Genomic DNA, 7,104 nt, shown 5'->3' with positions numbered 1-7,104 from the left:
TTTTTATATCTTATCTGTGACTCTCCTGTTCATTTCCTTCCATAGTAGAAGCCTTCCTTTATAAAAATGGAAATTCAAGAAAAACAAATCAGAGTATACCTTTAATCCATTCTTTTCCAAGGATCTTAATCTTTTTCTCCTCCTAGTCCCCCCTTTATAATCTGTCCTGTAGTTTTATTTTTCCATCTTTTGTTTTCTTACTGATTTGTAATACCACACTCTTTGGGTGTGTTTGGTACTCAGAACCATCTCAACTTCCTCAGTTGCCTCTTCCCTCTGATCTGAGGCCTAAAGGGTCAAGCAATACACTCCCCCCCCCCCCCAAGCCTTCCTTTATCGAGGGCTCTGAACCTCCCAGATAATTCTCCATTTTCCATCAGCAGCTCTACCTGAAGATTTTGACTCCATAAAACATGCTCTTGTGCCAGGTACCCCATGTTGCTCTCCTCCTCTCTTTTTATCTTTTTGTCTTTTGTAAGCTTTTTCAGGGCAGGAACTTGTCATTTTTCTTATTTGTATTCCTAGCACTTAGCACAGCATCTGGCACATAGTAAATGCTTAATAAATATTGATGGGCTTCTTTAGGTATGTAGGTATGTGTGTTCTACTTTTTTCTCTGAGTTCAGATATGAGTGAGGTTCACCTGCTTCCATGTTTATGTTTTCTTCTGAAGTACCTTAATTATGAGGAATAGTAAGTTCTTCCCCTCTTGTATTTTTCTGCTCCTTTTTCTTTACTCTCTTAAAGTGGCACAAAACTACCAAAGCCCCAAATTTTTCTGCTTCCTCTTTGGCTCTTGAAGGCAGTCAGATTTTGAAGAGACAATGAGTTCTTTTTCCCATTTTCAAATGTAACACTGATCATTGAGTCTTTTAAAAATTGTTCATATATTGATACTTTTCTGGGTTTCTCTTTTTTGTCTGTTGTATTGCAAAGATTATGTCCAATTAATTTTCTCAGTAGGAATACTTGAAAATTTTTTATTAAGTGGGCATTCTCCCCTTCCATGAAATTATGCTCAGCTTTGCAGGATTCATTATTCTTGATTATAAGCCCTTCTTCTTTTACCATTGTTAATACCACATTGCAAGATTTTATTTTCTTAATATTGTTTTGTTTTGTTTTGTTTTGGTGAGGCAATTGGGGTTAAGTGACTTGCTCAGGGTCACACAGCTAGTAAGTATCAAGTGTCTTGAGGCCAGATTTGAACTCAGGTCCTCCTGAATCCAGGGCTGGTACTCTATCCACTGCGCCACCTAGCTGCCCCTTTTCTTTTCTTTATAATGGTTGGTACTAAGTCTTGTGTGATCCTGACTGTGCTTCCTTCATACTTTCTTCCTGGATACTTGTAGTATTTTTTCTTTTACCTAAAAGCTTTGGATTTTGGCTATAATGTTTCTGAGTATTTAGGATTCTTTCAGGTAGTGACATAGTTTTTTCCATGTTCATGTTGTCCTCTGACTTGAAGATTTCTTTGAAGTATTAAGATTTCTTGGAATATGCTTCTTAGGTTTTTATATTTGGTCATAGTTTTTAGAGTCCAATGATTGTTAAATTTTCTTCTCATGCTGTTTCCAAATCATTTGTTTTTGATAGTAGATCTCATTTGTTCTAATTTTTTAATATTTTGGCTTTGTACCCCTGTTGCTTCATTGAATCATCAAGTTCTGTTCTCTTTATTACTGTTACTTTATTACTGTTACAGAGTGTCATCTACTTGGGTCAGATTATCCACTTATTTCTCCAAGCTGTTCTTGTATGAAAGTCTTCTAATTTCATTTTTTAATTTTATCTCTTCATTTCCCCCCATCCATTCTTAGAGTCTTTGTGGACTTTTTTTCTTAGGTTGTTGGTTATTTTATAGTTTTCTTTCTCTGGAATTATGTTAGGATTCTTAGTGTGCAATTTTTCTTCATTATAAAATGTGATCCACTTACGTCAACTATTTCAGTTCTAGAATTAGGACATTGTGCATGGGCCAGTCTTTGCCTTCTCTTGGATTGTTTATTTAGAGGGGGTGCCTGGGCCCCAGTGGGATGATATTATCCTGAGGAGGGTAGGTCCTCTCTCCATTACAGGTTAGAGGTCATTGCTTTATGATTTTTGGATGAGAGGCTTCCTTGGGTCAGGCTCTGCTTTTCCCCATAACCTTAGCTTTGGATTAAGTTCTTGGCTAGGGGCCCGAGTTGGACACAGTATCGTTACCAAGTCCAATTGACTAGTTAGCATGCAGCTTTTGTTTTCCCAACTGGTAGCATTGTTAGTTTCCTTGGGCAGCTACCTCTAGAATGTCTCCATTGCATATGCAGAGACCTGTGACTTCAGGTTCTGGCTCCATGTACTCTGTTGGCCCACTTTCATTATACCATCTCTTACTGGAAGTCTTATCTTCTTCACCCACCCTCAGCTGCCCTTTCCTCTGCCCCCCTCCCCAGTATGTCTTTGTGTTATCATTTATGGGATGGAGATGCTCACTAGGGTTATTCATTGTTTTTAATTTTTTAATAAGTGCTCCTCTGGGGAATGGAGTCTGCTTAGAATGCTTTACATTGCTATCTTAAGCACTTAGGAATAATTTTTCTTTTCTTTTCTTTTCTTTTTTTGTGGGGCAATGGGGGTTAAGTGACTTGCCCAGGGTCATACAGCCAGTAAAGTGTCAAGTGTCTGAGGCCGGATTTGAACTCAGGAACTCCTGAATCCAGGGCCGGTGCTTTATCCACTGCGCCACCTAGCCGCCCCCAGGAATAATTTTTCAATTTCATTTACATTTTCGGTTTTTGTTTTGTAGGAGTTTGGTAGTTAACTGATGGGGTAACACCAGTTACGGTGGGAAGAGTACTAGATTTGGAGTCAGGAGCTCCTGTCTGTGGTCTTGAGCAGTCAGTTACCTACACCTGGCCTCATTTTCTTCATATATGAACATCTGGCCTATATAAAGAGTTCTGAATTTCATGATTAGTGATGGTTGCTTCCTCCCTAGACTTTATATACCTACCCTTCCATAGGAAGGACTTGGGAAGAATGAAGGATGTACTAGAAAAGAACATTGTTGTGGAAGCTTTCTAGGTCTGTCTTTGCATCCTGACTAAGTCAAAAGCCATTTCTTTAGGCCTTGATCCCATCTTTAAAATGGATACCACCAGTCTTCTTGACTTCAAGGTTAATGAAGATAAGCTGACACAAACAGGAAAGTTCTTTGGCAAAGCCTGGCTATCGTATATCAAGCACCTGTGACTTTATAAACAGGATAATAGTGATCTGAAGATCACAAAATTTAAAAAAAGATTTTTTCTTTGCTGTTTTTCTCATTTAGCAGATCAGAACAGGCAGCCCTTCAAAGTGAGGAGCAAGGAGAGAAACCAGAAGTCTCTTTATATCCTTAATATAGGGGAGATAGAAGGTACATCCCTGAGAGGAGAGATTGTTTCCATTTTTGCCCTCATCTCTCTGGTTCCTGGCACATTGCAAGTGTTTGATAAATACTGGTTGCTTAATGGATAGGGACGGGTGTGAGCCAGATAGAGCAGCTAAGCAAGGCCAGAGATGTGAATAGGGTAGAGAATCCCCATTTAACTGGGGTTGCTTTGGTGTTCATTGTTCCAAAGTCACCTTGAGTGTACCAGAAGACAAAAGTAGAGAGATTTTGTGGTAGAAAGATCTTTGTGTGGACAGTTGTGATGGCTGGGTTCTAGTCCTGGCTCTGTCATTAACAAGCCTCCTTACCTGAGCTAGGCATGTCCCCTTTCTGGCCTTCAGTTTCCCTCCATAAAATGAGGGATTTGAATGTGAGTTTCTATTAGTAGCACAGCCCTTCTAGCTTTTATAAAGCATGATTTACCCACTTTTATGCAGCCAATGTAAGTGTATGGTTCATGTAAGAGGAAGGGGGTGGGGAGTGAGAGCTAATAGATTGTGGGTGACAGAATACCACTGAAGCAGCTTTTTAGAGACTTTTCATTAGTAGCTGTGACAGCCTAAGGGCTGTCCATCCTTGCTCTTAGAGATTTCCTTCAGGTGAATCATCATTTCTTCCAGTTACTTGTTTTTGGCTCCCCCTAGTGATGTTCTGGGATGGGCATCTTCAAACCTCTTTTCATTCCCTCTGAAAAATATTGCATTCTTTAAGATTTATGAAGCCTCTTGCTTTCTTTTAGGTCTCATGTTTTAAAAGCCCATGATAAAAGTTTTAAAAAGGAAAGGAATTTTAAAAGCCCAATCCAAATTATGGGGATAAATGATTTGAATCTCGTAAGAGAGTCCTCTTTGGGGAAAAATGTTGGGTTTTGGCAGTTTGGTGAAATAGATAAGGAAGGAGGCTCTTAGGAATCCCCCTTTATTACAACTTAGAGAAATTTGGGAACTGTTCTTCCCCCTTGGAACAAGGCTTCTACAATAGTTACACAGGCTAGAAGACGTTTCAGAACTCATTTTGCGCTGGACTTTGGGAAGAAGGATTCTCCCCAGTCCTAGAGACAATTATTCATTTTGTTTTCCCTAGTCCTCATTGCCACTCTCCTGCCAAGCCAAAAAGGTTTTTGTTACAGATGGAGTCCATTGCTTGATATCCTGACAACTTATTTTTGGTCAAACATTGGAGTGTTTGCTTAGGAATGTGCAGGTGCTAGGAAAGAGAAGTATAAGACCCAATAAGTACCCTGTCCTCAATGGACTTGTGGTATAGTTGTGGATGAGAAAGAACATACTCATAGGAAGGCAGTTAGCACCATGAAATATTGCAACCTAAATGCCAAGGAAGAGATTGTTGAAGGCTGGGACTAACCCTGTGGAAGAGGTAAAACAGGTGAACAGCTGACATATCCCTCCCCCTGAGTTTTCTCTCTCAAGGCTAAACATGCTTAGTGCCTTGTACTAATAACTCATATGCCATGAACTCAGGGCTCTTCAGCCCTCTAGTTGCCCTTTTTTACGTACGATCCAGCTTATCAGTTTCCTAGGTGGTGCAGTGGATAGAGTGCTGGGCCTGGAGTCAGGAACTTCTGAGTTCAAATCAGCCTCAGATACTTAGCAGCTCTGTGAGCCTGAGCAAGTCATTTAACATAACACCTACTTCCCAGGGCTGTTGTGAGGATATAATGAAATAGTTGCAAAGCACTTTGTAAACCTTTGAGCCCTAAGTAAATGTTAGCTGCTATTATTCTGAAAATGTAGTACCCAAGACAATATTCCAGATATGTTCTGACTAGGCAGAATATAGCAGGACTATCCTTTTCTTATCCCTGGGAAGCTATGTCATGCAATTGCATTTGAATCTGTTTCCCATACTAGTGGAGGGGATGGTGGTAGAGATAACTAAAGAATTTATATAGTCATCTTTCTTGCCCTCCCCTCAGCAGATTTATCTTTGTTTCAAGCTCTTACAGATTTATCTTTGTTTCAAGCTCTTACTAAAATAAGTGTTCACATGTTACAAATAGTAGCCCTAAAACAGATGTTGAATGCCAAGGAGACTATGAGCTGGCATTAAAATGTGCTGCAGACAAGCCTCCCTGGACCTCAATTTTTCCAAAGTGTGGGGGACCCACATGGGGGTTGGACCAGGTGGCCCCTGAGGTGCCATCCACGTTTTAAATCTCTCACTCCTAAAGTGTATGCCTGCTTGTTAGGAATGTCGTAACAAGGATTCCTGTTTAGTCCCGGTTGGAGTAGATGGCTTCCTGAGATCTCTTCCATAATCCATATATAAACAAGTCAGAAGTGGACTTCTTATTGTGTGTTGAAAGAAACCCTTATTCTGAGCACTGACTATACCAGGCTACTAGTGATGAAAAGACCAAAACCCAAGGTCTCTCAGCCTCAAAGGGCTTATTTCTGCAGGATGAAATAAGACATTTGCACAGGCAGAGTACAGTTGGCAGTGGGGTCAGGTGAAATCGGGAAAGGCTTCAATGGGGTGTTGTCACCCAGAATTGATTATTGTCGATAAGAAATATAATGGAGGGCACTATGTAGAAAATGCAGTGCAGGATACAGCATACAGTGCACAGCAAGTGTTGTGAGCTAAAGGTGGAAAGATAGGAGTTAGGTTGTGAACTACCACTGTGAATGTCAAACTAAGCAGTTAGCCTAGAGGTACTAGGTAGTAGCCTAGAACATTTCCATTAGAGAATGATGCGGATCTAGTCCTTGCGAAGATTACTTGGCAGATAGACCTGTGGGGCTTGATGCCAGTGGAATATCTAGCAGGCAGATGATAATGTAATTTGAGAGAGGGATTGTAGATTTGGGAGTAGAGTCATCGAGTCATCAATGAAGAAGATGAACGAACCATGGTAACTAATGAACTTATGAAGTGAGGGAAGTGTAGGAAAGCATAGGACATCCTGGAACTTAGCCAATTCCCAGAAGCCAAGGAAAAGAAGAAAGTATCTTTTTTGGGGGGGGGGTGCAGCGGCAGTGAGGATTAAGTGATTTGCCCAGGGGTCACACAGTTAGTAGGTGTCAAGTGTTTGATGCCAAATTTGAACTTGGGTCCTCCTGAATCCAGGGTCAGTGCTTTATCCACTGTGCCACCTGACTGCTCCCTAGAAGAAAGTATCTTTAGAGGGATTGGTGGTCTGCTGGTATCAAGATGCACAGGGGTGGGGGGGGGGGGGGGCTCAAGGAGGAAGAGAACTGAGAAGATGCCATGAGATTTAACAGTTGTCATTGTTGATAACCTTTTAAAATTGTTTTGTTGATTCCCTTTTTCTTGTACTATAGTAATTTTCCAATAAACCCTTCCTCATCGAATCTTCTATTGTAACAAAGAATTGAGCAAAACCAGCTGATGAAATGACTTCATTTGCTGGCATGTACAATACTCTATACCCATAGTCCTCTACTTAAGAAGGAAAAAAGGAAATGTTTCATTATATACACTTGATTCTAGAGAATAGCACTAATTAGTTCTATGAGTTTCCAGCTATATTTGGGTATTTTTCCATTGATAATCTAGTTTTATATTTTTCCCTTTAGGTTCTACTTTGCTTTACATTAGTTTGTACACGTTTTCCTATGTTTTTCTAAATTTTTCATGTTTATGGTCTCATACAATTATCCATTGAATCCATATATCACAATTTATTCGATCATGTTCCAGTAGAT

At 40.1% G+C, this 7,104-nt stretch overlaps 1 pseudogene; it reads left to right on the top strand.

Moving 5' to 3' along the window:
* LOC122754776 overlaps nt 1-7,104 on the top strand; it is a 180,305-nt pseudogene that overhangs the window by 2,310 nt on the left and 170,891 nt on the right.

The sequence above is a fragment of the Dromiciops gliroides genome, chromosome 4 (assembly GCF_019393635.1).
Source record: "Dromiciops gliroides isolate mDroGli1 chromosome 4, mDroGli1.pri, whole genome shotgun sequence".
NCBI classification, from domain to species: Eukaryota; Metazoa; Chordata; class Mammalia; order Microbiotheria; family Microbiotheriidae; genus Dromiciops; species Dromiciops gliroides.
This window is presented reverse-complemented; position numbering and strand designations above follow the sequence as displayed.